We start from the raw sequence: 16,113 nt of genomic DNA, 5'->3' as shown, positions 1-16,113 counted from the left end.
GGAGGGGTTGTGTTGCATTATATTTCTTTAAGAAATATCCTGAGGGTGTTCTATGGGATTCACATCAGGTGACTTACTTGGTCAGTTAAATTTTCTTTTCTTTTTTTTCTTTACAAACCTTTGTGTGGTTTTAGCAGTATGCTTTAGGTCTGTATCATGCTGGAACATTTCTCTTCTGCCAAGCTACTGCAGACTGGGAGTCTTAATGTTATTTTTTATCGATCCATAGACATTTATGGTGCCATCTATAAATGTCACCTGCTCATCACCTATTGCACTCATGCAGCACCATATCATCACACTCCGATCTCTGCGCTTAACTGTCAGGACGATGCATTCACTGTGGTAGTCTCGGCCAGGTTCACACCAAATATGCTGAAAGAGGTCAACAAATTTACCTTGGTCTCACCTGGCGAAAGAATGTGTTACCGATAATTATTAGGTTTCTTGTCATGTTCTTTAGCAAAGTTTATTCTTGCGGTTTTGTGACAAAGACCAGGCAAGGGTTTTTTTCTTGAATGTAGATATAGATGTTGATGTTATACAACCTTCTTTAGACTTTACACTGTCTCAGCTGTCACTGCCAAGTAAAGCACTTGTCCATCTTTATTTAATAATTAGACTGTGCATGTCGTTCACTGTCCGTCATTTCAGAACAGTCACTGCATCTCTGATTACTAGTACTGTGGCTAGTTTTATACCTCATTGTTAATGCTCCAACCGTGTTTCCACTGGTTTTTAGTTTTTTCTTTGTCTCTTTCAATCGTTGTCTGACTATCATAATTTTCACACCTCTGGTAAAAGAGTACTGGTGTTCAAAGACCATTTAATAACTGTGCTCATGCAATCGGGCTGACTGGAAATGTTAGGTATTCTTAATTTTGTTCTAGTCTTCACAGGTTTTTTAACTGGTTTGTCAGTGTTCACAGTGGTTTCACTTTTGTTGCACTGACTTTCTGCCTTGGAGCCTGTATTTTCATTGCCGTATTTCCAAAGTCTTTGATTGTTCATGACAGGAAATACCTATTTGGACCAGTGTTCAGTTATTTTATACCTGTGTTCATGAAATTAGGCTAATTGGAAATAAGACAGACATTCTCAGTTTTGTTTGAATGATCCAAATTGTTTTAACTTGTATGTCAAGGATCACGGGTCTATTTACTGTTGGGGAATTGACTTTTTATTTTGGGCCTGTAATTACACTGTATTAACTGTATTTACAGTATAGTCTAGTACAATAGTATAGTACGGTAAATACCTACTTGTCAAACTTTAATTATTGCCATTACTAAAAGATGATGCAATTGTGACTCATATGACCTTTAGGTGATTTGCACACTTCAGGATCAGAAAACGAGAAACAAAAACATTACTCATACATGCAATATATTCACAAAACAGGAGTTATTGGGGCCTTTGACAACAAGTGCTCCACTGAGCTGTAACAGCACAACTAGCTAGCAGTTGTCCTGATGTATTGTAATCTACAGTCATACTTCATTTCACTCCTTTATCTACAAAACAAAAACTAAAGATATATTTCTTGCCTACTCATGAGATGGCAAATTTTATTGTTGATTAAAGTCAAGCCATCAGTTTTGTTAGTGTGGAGTAGGTGGGGGGAGTGTTTCGACTGTGACTAAGTGCGTGAGTCATTTCAAACGTGTTGACGTGTATTGGTCATCTTTAATTGCGGCTGTTCAACAGGGGGCCTCACAGTTGCTGATGCTACTGAGCAAGAGCTCCAGATACAGGCGATTATTTTGTAAAGCTGAGGTGTGATCCTAGCAAGTCTCTGCATGCCTCTGGAGCACTGACAGAATCAATACATCTAAAGTAGAAATCAAACCGCAGCAAACTGAGACACTCACACACACACTTCCACATCAGTGTGTATCCACTACTGACACAGTGGAGTACAGATCAGGCACTTTCCCAGAGGACCAATGAGGACTTTCACTAAGCCCCACAGACATGCACTTAAATACATACATATGGGCGTACGCACACTTCCCCATTCACTATTTTCCCCACACACATATATCTCCATCCTCTATAGGGCAGCTGGCTTTCTTCAGCCTCCAATTTATTGTGAATTACCAGCTGTCCCGCCAGAGGCCCCAGTGAACACTGCAAGCAATCCTCTCTACTTCTTTTTATTTATAAACTACTTCCTTCCAGATTTGCTCCGTGAAAAAAACAAAAAAACAAAACACTTTCAACCTCCACAACTAGCAAGGAGAGAGTCATGAACTGCATGCATGGTGCAACACATTGAAAATCTAACAAAACAAGGCATTTTAAGACTAAATCTCCTGTCCATCTGTTCTGTTCCTATTAAGGGTTCAGGGAGGAAGGACGAAAATGGAGCAACAGGGAAAAGGAAAAAGGGTCGGGGAAAAGAAAGACAGAAGAGAAGAAAATGAGAGGGAGCACTAAGAAGATGAAGCATGCAACCTTCATATGCTCCCTATGCATTGCAAATCATGCTTACGTTATGCAGCCATCATCTTTTATGCAAATTGTTTGAGTGCTGCAACAGTGTCTTATACATATTCATGCTGCAGGAGGAACATGGCACCTGTCTGCAGGCCGGCTGGTTACGTTAAATCTCTGCGTTAATGTAGAGCATATGCAGCGAGGCCAGGGTGATTATGCATGGGCAGATGAGATGCTTTTTCCAAGGGTGATACTTAAAGAGAAATGACTTGCAATGAAAGTACTCAACATTCCTATGCCTCATTTTGTATCACTGTGTGTGTAAACATTTCCATGCAGGTCATGCAGCTTTTTTTCATATATTTAAACTGACAATGCCTCATTTGCATTTAATCTAATGTTGTAAGTAAAAACATTCAGTAATATAAATATTGTAATGTATGCCACAGGTACACACCTAACACTTCATTATATTACTGTATGTGGAAGGGTACTGGTGTGAATAAACAGGTGCAGGAAGTTTCAGGGAGTCTAGGCATCCAGTCAGTCAGGCTGTCTGCCAGGGGGATGAACAGTCAAACCAGGGTCATGGCTGTCACGGTCTAATCACATTCGCAGGGGGATTTAGGGCTTGTCACAGCCATGACAGAACCAAAATGTGTCAGGATGTGGGCAACGGGCTTCTTCTGTCCTCTTGTGTGCCGCCAGAGTCCTGCCACTGTGCTGCAGTTGCCATGTTCCTTTGGGGGCGTCTGACTTCATGGACCAAAGTTTTGGTTCATATTTAGTTTGCAGAGATCTGTAAAGTCTGAGCTCATACTGACACAGATGCAATGCATATGAGGAATGTGAAAGAAACAATGCACCCTACAACACTGCAGGAACTGCGTGAGAAACAGGACAAGAAATCCAAGGTCTCCAAACTCTCCACATCCCAATCCGATCCACAGGATGTGTCAGAACAAGCCTCATCCGTGTAGATCCCACCTCGCAATCCACAGGAACCGCTGCCAATGTCACGGTGCCAACCACCACAGGACTCCCCCAGAGGTCCCGTGCCCAAGCCCTGACAGGTCATGGCTGTTTTTGCAGCAGAACGATAAATAATAGGCAGGTGGTTTTAATGTTGTGGCTGAGCACTGTATTTGATAGTTGAAACAGTTTAAGAGCACTGAAACTAGGCCAAAAAGGTAAATAACAGTAACTTAATATGAATAAACAAACAAGCGCAAACATGAAGGCATGTGTGTCATATTTATGCTGGTGGAGTCTGAATTTAGGTTATTGCTTGAGGGGAACTAAGACGGAGCCAGAAGAGATCCTCGACAGCACACAGGCACACAAACACTTTCAGACTAATACGAGGGCCCAACAAATACAAACACTTAAAACACACAAGGACAGACTCACAGATTCACACGAAAACCCACAAATCCACAAGCACTCTCACCGCAAAGTAAAAAAAAATAAATTACCCAATTAAATGCTACGGTCAGCAAATTGAACAATGGAATTTGTGAGACCAAAAATGAGGAAGTGTGTTGTCCTGCTCCCCTCCCGTTCCCTGCTCTTCTCTCTCCTCTCGCTTTTGAAAGACATCTCTGTGAATTTCATGGCTGTGTAATTATCCCTCGGTTCTAAAGTAGACATTAGTGAAGACATCCCGCCACTCTTACTGGGATCCTATTAAGACAGGTAATTAAAGGTGGCGCAAAGGAAAATTGGCTGAGGAATGCATATTGAAAAGAGCCTCAAATATGGGCAATAAATCTCCTGCCTGTCTGTCTTCAGGGTGCTTTGTTTGAGTGTATTATTCAGGAGCCTCTTTTGGCTGAGGCCTGAGAGAAACATATGCTGACAGGAAGGGGGACAGCGAGGGTGGCCAACAGGCGGCCATTTTGTAGGTGACCTACTTCTGTTTTAATGAATAGAGGAAGGGGAGGAAGTGTGGACGGTCTGCCAAAGAAAGACATTTGTCCTTGCTGCGCCTTGAGTATACAAAGCGGTAAAAATATTTTAGAGCCCTTGGCATGCCCAGGTGAAAGCCATGCTTTTAAATTACGCGGATGCTGATTTATTCAATTCTCACGTCAGCTATGGTAACAAAGGCATTCATCATAAGCACCTGATTTGCATTCTGTGCAGGGTTTGAGCCAGGTTTGCTTCCCTGTCACACCAAACGATGTTTATAACTCTAATCATATTACGGTATTCCGATGAACATTTTCATCACCTAACACCTTCTGAAAGCTCCATCACTGAACCACTGATGAGTGCAGCCATCATCAATTGATTGAACATTCAAGTGGTAAAATGCCCTGCTTGCAATCAAGGGGTTGGCGCAGCAGGAATATTGACAATCCGGGATGACGTGAGACAGAGACAATGGAAGGCAAGTCATCGAAACGATTGTAAATGGAAACAATCAATATCACGTAACGTTCTGGTAAGAGGGGTCATGAGAGAAAGCACTCAGATGCACAATCTAACTCAGATTGCTATTGAGGTATGTGTCGATCCAATTCCTGCAGCTATGGACGGTTTATAAGAAACTAAGGGGCAGCGGCTCTGAATTGGAGCCTGGATTGGATTCTTATTTGGAGTAGAGAGAACTTTGCTGAATCACCTTTAATATGGACAAATGGCTCTCATTATCTTCTTCGCCATTGAATCCCAGTTAGTGGAAGAGGCCCTTTAGAGAGGAAATCTGATTCAAGAGGGCTCTCTATCTTTTCCTTGCTTTGCCTTTTCTTCTCGCTCCTTCCTTCACTGTCTGTTATACACAAGAGAGCACAGCCTGGAGAATACAGGGATGCACACTTCAATTTAGAAAGCATGAATAAACAATGGGGTTTCCATGTGCTGCAGAAATTTCCCCTGGCGACGTTCACTCACACACTCTATAGCCAATACACTTGCACACATGTGGAACTCACGCTCGCTCTGTTGGACACATACAGGCTGAGTGGAACAGATCCTGATCAAGGTATTTGGTCTCATAAACACTGACACTAGATGAAATATCTAGTGCACACGCAGTATCGCAAATCACTAACTCTCCTAAAGATACTATGAAGTAAAATGAAAAGAAATGTTGCTTTGACTTCATTCGCATACGCACACACTCACACTCGCTGACGCACACAGACGCTGACAACTACATAGTTTTATGGGTGGTGATAGGGAGCACAAAATTACTTGCTCACAGCAGAGTACAGTGTCAGAGCGAAAACTGCTGTGAACACAAATTTGGATAATGGTCAGACATACAAATGCACACGCATACACAGAGAGAAACACAAACAGCCTCAAAGTACACCGTGTAGAGATCTTTGTTAGGATCTATTTGAAGCAGACTTTCCTTAAGAGAGCAGTGAGACGGAAACAAACTGTGCCTGAAATAAAGCCTCTCTGAGTGCACAAATTAGGATAAGAGACTCTGCGTGAGTTAGGAAATCTGTGTTTGGAGCATGCGTGTCCTCTACTGTACTTTTTTTTTCTTCATGTGTGCGTGTGTGTGTGGAATTCTTGAGAAAGACTGTGTGTGTTTGTGCCCCCTCAGTCCTGGTCCCTTTAATTCTGTGAGCTAAGATAATGAGAATTTTATCTGCAGCTCCTCTGAGGCGTGGGGCTCTGATTGAATGGGAGCAGAGTGTAACGGATGAGACGAGCGATAGTGGGCCGGCTAGGTTACACTCAGGCAGGCTAACGCACCGCCAGCGTTCTCTGTGGGGAAACACGGATAGTGTGTTTGTGCCAGCGTTGAGGGAGGTAATGAAATGTGCTGTGTACCTGTGACAAAGTAGGAGCCCCATGGGTTGTGAAGGATGCCATGGCTGTGATAATAATAATACTCGCTACGTGTCTGAAAATAGGACATGGTGCAACGCTGCGCCACTTAAACCTTGAGAATGGTTATGATTATTCAAGCTGTAAATAAGCAACTCTCAGATTCTCTCATATTCATACAGGGCACACCTTCATCTGTACCTTTTCCTTGTAATTTCCATGATTAATCATTTTCCTCCAGAATGATCTCCTTAATGGCACACCTGATAAGTCTGATGTCAGATTCAGTTTTGCAGCCAGCAGATAGAGAGTCGTAAAGTAAAAATTAATAAGATTCATCAAACTAATTAAACTGCACTTCAACTAAATGTGGAAAGTCGACTCAACCAGACCTGAAGCAGTCTCTATTGATCTATTCCTCCGGTGAAATGTTTTTTATGGTTATATACAACATTTTGTGTCCAAGAAGCAGTAATCCTAAAATCGTGTCTTGTTTAATTGGCCAACATCACATTTCATCTATGACCCAGAAAGAGACGCTTATATGGTAAATGCATTTTACTTGCTCATCTAATTGTGGAGAAATGCATAAGAGGAAAAGCTTTGGCTAAAAATAACCCAGTGTCTACCAGCTAGGATGTAAATTACATGATTATGTAAAGTGGATTGTCAAATTATATAGTGATGCTGACTGAAACTAAAAACCCTGTCCTGTAAATAAAAAAATCTGAACAAAAACCTTTAACTTTTAAAAGTAGTGTTGCTTTTTTGGTTTACTTCAAAACATCCCAAATAACAGTCTTTTTCTGGAGCTTATTATTACAATTGGGTACGCACAACAAACTGAGTACGTTTGGTAGCATGTGTTGTTTTAAAGGAGGAACTGCTAGGGATTTTTTGTTCTATTAATCTTTTTCCTTTCTTCAAAAGGTGACCTTGTCCTCTGTGTGTTGAACAGGGGGAGTCCATGATATCCATTATACAATGACTAATCTTATTCCCTGCTCTCTTACCCTTTTTTCATATTCCTATAAGGACGCCAAGAAAAATGTTTTGAAATTACTTCTTTGAGCGTCACGCCTTGCTATCAAACAAGGATCCATCTGCATCGAGCCTCTCTTTTCCACGGCGGTACAGAAAATTTGTTTCTCATAATGAAGTAGAAAAATAACAAAAGAAAACAGGCACAGGAGCTTCTCAGCTGACTTCTGTGGGTATAAACTGAATGCATAGTTGCTTTTGTCTTGGCTGTTTGCTCTGTGGGTTTCCCGCTAATCGCCAAATACTTTATTATTAACAAAAACAGATTTCAGATTCATTACTTTCATCGCAAGGGCTTACACATTCTCATAAGCAAGCTTTCCTCCCCATAATAAATCAGATGAGATGAGATTTAAAAAGAGGTAATTTAGAAACAATTGGTAAAAACCACGCTGGGAGCTATTGACAAGTGAAGCTAATGGGAAAAGGAGAAGGCTGAAGCTGAGATGACAGTGCAATTAACAGGCAGTTTAATGGGAACAATGGTCACCTCTGAGGGGAAAAAAATGATCACAATCAGTGTAGAAATTACACCTATGATTTGAGTAAAGATAATGTTTAAAGGAGTAAAGGTGACTACTGAAGCTTAGAGGATTTATTCATAGCTTAGCACTAATGTCAACAGTGATCACTCTTCACTCCACAGACACTTAACATGTGTGCATTTAATACGAGTAATTCAAGGGTTTTTAGTGTTTATTTCATTTTGTCAGTAGACTAAACACTAATAATTATGATACACTCACCGGCCATTTTATTAGGTACACCTGTTCAATTGCTTGTTAACACAAATAGCTAATCACTCAATCAAATGGCTGCAACTCAATGCATTTAGGCATGTAGACGTGGTCAAGACAACTTGCTGAAGTTCAAACCAAGCATCACAATGGGGAAGAAAGGGGATGTAAGTGACTGTGAAGGTGGCATGGTTGTTGGTACCAGACCGGCTGGTCTGAGTATTTCAGAAACTGCTGATCTGCTGGGATTTTCACACACAACCATCTCTAAGGTTTACAGAGAATGGTCCAAAAAAGAGAAAATATCCAGTGAGCGGCAGTTGCATAGACCAAAATGCTTTGTTGATGTGAGAGGTCAGAGGACAATGGGAAGACTGGTTGGAGATGATAGAAAGGCAACAGTAATTCAAATAACCACTGGTTCCAACCAAGGAATGCAGAATACCATCTCTGAAGGCCCAACATGTCCAACCTTGAAGAAGATGGGCTACAGCAGCAGAAAACCACACCGGGTACCACTCCTGTCAGCTAAGAACAGGAAACTGAGGCTACAATTCTCACAGGTTCACCAAAATTGGGCAATAGAAGATTGGAAAAACGTTGCCTGGACTGAAGAGTTTCAATTTCAGCTGTGACATTCAGATGGTAAGGTCAGAATTTGGTGTAAACAATATGAAAAAGCATGCCACGAAGAATTAAGCCAGTTCTGAAGGCAAAAGGGGGTCTCACCTTTTACTAGCATGTGTACCTAAGAAAGTGGTCAGTGAGTGTATATGTACATAGGGTGAGCATATAGCTCTGTCATCAATGTCTAATAGATTAGTTTTCAATTGACATTAAATAAATGGCAGTGTATTCCTGGTATATGGAGTGAGTAGAGAGACTGTAAAGACTATGAACATAGAAAAGCACAATTAGTGCAGTTGCTGTATTGCAAGAAAATGGGAATGCAAGAAGATAACAGAAATGGGCCTGAGTGTTCCAAGACTGACAAGCTTAAAGTCTGAGTTTGATGAGGGAATGAATAGTGTTTGATGAATGCACAAAGAAAAAGTAAACCCCACTGCTGCAATAGAGCTGATCAAGCTGCATTTGATAAATGGTGAATTATTATTGTATTGAAAAAGATGTACACTGCACAATTGTCATGAATGAGTCAGAGGCAAAGAACTACTCAACAACTGGCAGAACATGTAGTTATAACTTACACTGTCTTCCATTTGAATGGGACACCTTTTGCAATCTGCTACTCAAACTCTACTTTCTAGACACCAGGTAAACTACGGGCATTCACCTACACAGCATGTTGCATTTTTATAACAAGGTTGTTTTAGGATTTTAACGCCCACTATGACAGCAACCTGAATACAGTGGTATAGTGGCATCTGGAGAAGTAGGCATATGCTTACTTTCTGCAAAATCTGTAATAAAGCAGCCCATCTGGCTTGGAGTAGAGTTGTTGATACTTTGCAATGAAAGGAGCCAGCTGAGGTGATCTGGTATCTGATTAGGATGCCTCCAGAACGCCTTCATTTAGAGGTTTTCTGAGCACATCCAACTAGGAGGAAACCCCTGTATAGTCATGGACGTCACTGGAGGAATGACATATCACATCTGTCCTTGGAATGCCTTGGGATCCTTCAGGAGGGACTGGAAAGCGTCACTGAGAAGAGAGACGTCTGAAATGATCTGCTTAGTCTGCTGCCAAAGTGACAGAGCCCCATGTATTGACGGCTGGATGGATGACTAATTCAGAAAAGGATAAGTGAACTCAGTTAAAACAGTCACATAAAAAGCTGGATTTACGGTTCTGCATTGGTGTCTGTTTACATAGTTCCCCATCTACATATTGTGACGGAATATGGAAACTCATACAGAGTAGAGGCTATAGAGGCGCACTTGTATGCAGTCCTCCAACAAACCAACAGTGCGTTGCTCCTCAGTGATGATGCCATGTGAAAATTGAAAAACTATTCTCTCTCTTTGTAAGTTTATGGACCAGTAGTTTAAACTGTCTCTTGGAAGAGCTCATTTGCAAAAGACTATCTGTTTAACAGTGTGGCAGTCTGCAACATTTACAGGTGCTAATATTCAAGATGAGGCAAACGTGTTTCAGAAAGACAATTAATTTTCAAAGTAAAATATTTCAAAACTGAATTCGACAATTCTAAGAAATGCAAACATTACAAACCAATTTTAGGTAGCCAAGACTTGCCCTTATATTTTCAAGCCTAGAGCATTTTAAAAGAAATGTTTATCAGAGGTAGGGTAAGGTAGATCATGCCTTCACCATCCTAAAAACAAAATATAGACTTGTGGCACATTTCTAAATGATGCACATTAGAGAGGGCCATAGCATATGCTGTATACCTGCCTATGGCACTACATCATTATCATCTGCACACCTTCAAAATATTCTTTTTCACTGGAATAAAGTCATATATACAGCTAAAAGCAAAAAGGAGAAGGAATTAAGAAGGCCATCAGAGCCAAAATGAAAGAACCATTCCTGAAAAGAAAAGGGGGTTTTACATCCCCTCCTCAACAACTTATACTACTGTCCTCTCATCCCCTCCCAGTGGTTTCACACCAGTTCACAGCTTAATTTATGTGACTCTGCTGACTCTCATGTGAACTACTAATTGACCTCAACTAAATGTCTTGATTCCCCACCTGACAGTAGAACTGTCTTTTCATTTATGATTTAATTCTTCTTGATAACCTATTACTGAATGGTCAAAATCTTCTTTTGATTTCATGCTTTGCTTTTTCGAAACTGTATTAAGACAGTATCTGTCAATATGTCACTGCAGGGCTTTGTAACTGTCAAAAGCACTTCAACAGATCAACAAGAACAACAACATCAACTACCAGTCTAAGCACGTACAACACAGTATGATACTGGAATTCTCATCCTTCTCTTTCTCACTCTGAAGTGATTGACTTGATGAACAATGCCTCAGGTTCTTTGGTGTGATGGGTTTTGTCGTCGTGCAGCAGTTTGTGGCTGAGGAAAGCAGATACTCTAAAGGTTTAATGTAGGAACACATTCAGAGTCAATATTACATCTGAATCAAATAAACTGTTGGGATGCTGAGACTGTCGACCAAAAGAAGAACAGCAAAATAAACAGTTTGAATGGCCCCAAAATGACAAGTGTTAGCATTTAAGCAACAAAGCCATTAAGTGATTGTATTGATTGTGGCGCGACCAAAGGAGGAAATCAGGAGGCATTATGGAGCGCAACAATCTATGTATGAAGGAGGTCAGGGTGGATGGATAGGTTAAAGAATGACTAAAAACAGGGGATAATAAATGTGATTTTTTTTCAGGAACAGTACAGACACTCATATCAACCATAAAAAAGGGTCAGCTTACTTGTGTCTAGTACATTCTTCTACAGTTCTTGTGGTGGCATCATAAATTTATCTAATTCTGTTTACAGAAATCTCATTAATACGAGCAAGTGCATGCTGGTCAGCATCAACTGTTATTATGATTTGACTACAAAAAACAACATTAAAATCATTTATATTTATATATGCTGCAAGTGCTAGCTTTTTGTAGCTACCAGGTAGTCACTAACAGGCTAGCAGGTAGAGTGCACTGAGTGCAAAGTGGGATAATTTGGTAAATCTAAAGATACTGTAATTAGTTTGAAGAGTGGATACAACTTAAGCTGGCTAAGATTTGCTTTGGTTCACTACAGTCCATAAAAGATTGTTTTTGTCAACAGTGTATGCTTTTGGGAAGACAGACATATAATAGCCTGTATTTTGTTCCAGAGGGCGTGAGTAAATAGTGTATCTTGCAGTTTATTTTAGAGGACTTGAACTGCACAATTGTTGCATGGTGGTTTAAGATTGGTTTCTGCTGAACTAAAATACTGTGACAAAACTTCAACCTATTTCTAGGTTGCACCCTTCATTCAAGTTTTTAAAACTGTCTTTGGCCTTCATCTCTGCTGCTATCTCTATCTCTCTCAGCAGCCTATTAATCTCATTGTAGCAAGTCAAATCCATGTGAAGATGGTGAAGTGGGAAGTAGTGCATTAACCGGAAAATGAGAAGCAAGAGGCCTCATCTGTCTCCACAATGTACAGAGAAACCACGTGGGGTACATAAGAAAAACTCTTTCCCATGGGGGCTGGGTTGTTAAGTCATTTCTCCCTTTTATTTTGCTCCCTCTTGTTTTTTCTTTCCAAAGGTTGACTGATCAAGCTTGAGCAGTGGGATGGCGATGGGCTTTTTATTGGGGGTTTTAACTTTTTCTTACTCCTCGGAGACCCACTAGATATCATTAGAAAATTATAATGCTAAAACTTGGGGAGTGCTTTTTCATATTTTTATTGCTATGGGACTTCTTGAACAATATTCCAGGTCAAGACTGTGATACAGTCATGTGGTACAAATTGATATGTCGGATAAATTTGTAAGCCCAACTTTGACTTTTTTTTTTTTAAAAACAAAATCCTAATTGCTTCTTTTATAATACTTTAAGACAAAGAGCTTTGTAAGTGGACCCTGAGGGATAATAGTCAATGAGATGTGGTTTTAATAATGCATGATGCAAAGGCAGGAAGCCCTTCAAAATTCTGCCAGGTTTTTGGTGACAGAGACAATGAAAATCCTACAGCCACTGAGAGTGAGCAAAGCAGACATGGCTAATGATTTCAGTAAGATTATCTTTTCATATGAGCGACAATAAATTAAGTTTCTATCATTTGAACTTGCCTCAGCCCAGATTACATTATTGTGAAATATAGCATTCACCCATCAGTCACCGAAATTTCAAAAGAATACATTTTTAATAAACAAACTCCATCTTTTACTGAACACACACTTAAGTATAGAGACACTTTAGAAGATATCCACAAAACAGATCAATGGTCCAAATGCAAATTAAAAAATATGTGCCACACATGTTTTATCAAAAGTGTAAATCACAGTTTGCAAAATATGAATCACACACACCACTACAAATGATTAAACCCAATAATTTGTCTAATATCCAAATGATTTTCATGACTACAGCGCTGATGTGTTAATGTAATCTCTCATTGTTAATTGTGTTAAATCATAATTAAGAAGTGTTGGCTCCATTGTTGTGAAAAGACTGTTATATTTCACTTGTGATGATTCTGTATAATGAGCACTGCTGTGCAATAAATAATATTCAGACAGCAGTATTGTTCTGGCCTTCTGAAATCAAAGCAATCGAAACACCAAGCTTCATCTCTGACTGCAAGCCTTAAATTGGAGATTCATTATAGTCTCCCACAGCCTGTTAAAAACAAAGACTGCTGGGTTCATAGGAATATCAAAAAAATTAATTGGGTTTTAGGAAACCTTTTGTTATAGAAGGAACTAGAAAGATATGTGGTATTTTGCACTGTATGCAAACTTTGCATGTATGGAATGTGTGTTTGCATCCTCACAGTATGTGTGGCTGCTCTCCCCAGCAGTATTTGGACCTCGTAACAACCCAGATGCCAGACTTTGTCAGAAGCGGATCGATGCAAATGGCTCACTGCTGCAATCACAGATGTCACAAGCAAGGACAGACAGGAAGCCAACCTCTTTCTCTCACTGTCTGCCTGTCTGTCTCTCTCTCTCTCTGTTATACAAAACCTCTCTCTGTGGCACAAAATGATCTGCCACTCCGAGCAAGAGTCTGCGCTACATGACGGCTACTGGCATCCATTTATCAGCACAGGGCTCGTCCAGAATATTGTCTCTCCTTCTGGCAGGAAGCAAATCAAACAAAAATGAGGACAAACAGAGAGCAAGAAGGAAAAAAAAGAGGGGGAAAAAAGAGGACAAACATTGAGACTTGTCTTGCCAACCTTTTCAATCAGGTGAGCACATGCACATTGAATGAAAGCAAATGAAACATCCGGAGAGTCAGGAGATCTTAGCAGCAGAGTTAGCCCCACGACATCTTCTCTATTCTCTGCATGCATTTACAACCCCCCCCCCCCCCCCCCCCCCCCAACTGCATTCATCTCCACTCAACCTTTTTCCTCCCCATCATGACTCCTCCTCCAGCTCTGATTATCTATCTGCCTTCCATTTCTATCTCGCTCCTACTGGCTATCACGCCTTCTCCCTCTTATTTCACCATCTCAACTCCCTTTTTTTAAATTGGTTCCTTCTCTCATGAGCCAATCTCCTTGATCACATCTCTGGTCTCCTTTCCAGCTGTTATCTCCCTACTGCACAAAGCATATTGTGTATCTATTACAGGTTTTTAATCAGGCAATACATGCCGACAACATTAATGTGCACAATTTTTGAACAATTTTTTTCACATTTTGGCCACTTTAAATATTTAAAATATCTAAAAGAGGCATTCTAGTGTGAGTTTATGGTCTTTCTTTTCCCCAATGGGCCCCCCCCCACCCCCCGATATGCAGTGGTCTCGCCTGACTGAGTCGGTGCCGGTGGCCTTGCAGACAGCTATCTATGCCCATTACCTTAAGCACGTCTGGCTGGGGTAAGCCAGATTAGGGGTGGAATGAATAAGGATTCTTCAATGTGAGTATCGGGCCTCCTACCTATAAATCACCTGCTAAACTCCCCACAGCCACTGCAGCCCCTCCTGTGTCAAGCGTCTGTGACCCGACCAGAATTTCACTGTTGCTCCCTCTCACTCCTCCCTTTCCTCCATTTTTCCTCCCGCTGACCTGCCTGCCTCCCCGCCTCTGCCTCCCTCACCGTCTGTTTCTTTCCTTATCTTTGCTCCACTCTGCTAGCTATACACTTCTCCATCACTTTCTCTTTCCGTCTATCTCTAGCACCCTTTCCGGCTGTCTTTATCTCACAGTTATCTTTCTCTTGCTCTCTCCTGCAGCCGTGCACTTTAACTTGCTGTCTTCAGTGTTATTCCCTGTCTTTTTTTTTTTCTTTTTCACTCTATCTCCTATATTTTGGTCCTCCTGCTGCTTCCACTGGAACATGGAATAGAATAAAGAAGGCAGTCTGGATGGTAAAATGACTGTGGATGTGAACAAGATCACCTGAGATGGAGGAAAGAAAGCCTCGCACTTCATGATGACTTTGCACATAGTAAAACAGCAGAATGTTTTGTTTTTGTGTGTTTGATGACAATTCATTCACTGTGTTTATACCACACTGCCTCTTACAATTGAAAAACATGTGATGAGCCCAAAATGGTTTAGGACTAAATACCTTGGTTTTAAATGGCTGTATTTGATGAGATTAGATTAAACTCTAATGATCCCTGTGGGGAAAATTAGGTCCTTACTGCAGAAAAGAATAGATACAGCGTGGAAATAAATAAGCACTGAGCTAATAGAGGGCATAAAATATGAGGCTGATAACTGCAACCAGTGGGATCTACTGTCTGTATTATTGCCTTTGAAAAAAAAGGTTTGAACAGAAATGATCAACTAAATGCACATAAAAGCATTAAAGTCACTGCAGTACTGTATCTCCAACAAAACTGTCGCAATGCAATATAATTATCCATGATCTTGACCATTTTTATGACGTGATTGTGAGCAGAAATACCCTCTTTATTATTTTGTGTGTGTATATATATATATATATATATATATATATATATATATATATATATATATATATATATATATATATATATATATATATAAAATAAAAAGAGAGAAAGAGATCTTCTTAATGGCACCACTGCATCAGAAAACTGCAGCAGAGGTTTATCTATAAAACTGTGAGCACAGAGGTGTATCCCTAATAGGATAGGACATTGTTAGGAGGTTGTCTACTTTTCCCTGCAAGTATCAAATGTCAAAGAATTTCGAAACAAGACAGGAATGTCAACTAGTCTAACAGGCCAGAGTTCACTGGTTCAAATCTGAGCACTAGGCAGCAGTGATGAGAATCTGCAGAGTAATTTGTAGTCTGAGTCGGGGCATTAGTTCCATTTTCAAATGGAATACTCGCTGCAGTTCATCCATGCGCTCGGAGAACCCCAGAGTTTGGTAATGAGGCAATAATGGAAAAGGAACCGAGTGGATCTCTTACTCTTTTAACCCACATCTCCCATTTACCCACACACACACACACCGCTGAACCCAATGCATGAGCATACGGACAAAATTGAATTT

Source organism: Amphiprion ocellaris, chromosome 21 (genome assembly GCF_022539595.1).
Source record: "Amphiprion ocellaris isolate individual 3 ecotype Okinawa chromosome 21, ASM2253959v1, whole genome shotgun sequence".
Taxonomy (NCBI): Eukaryota; Metazoa; Chordata; class Actinopteri; family Pomacentridae; genus Amphiprion; species Amphiprion ocellaris.
This window is presented reverse-complemented; position numbering follows the sequence as displayed.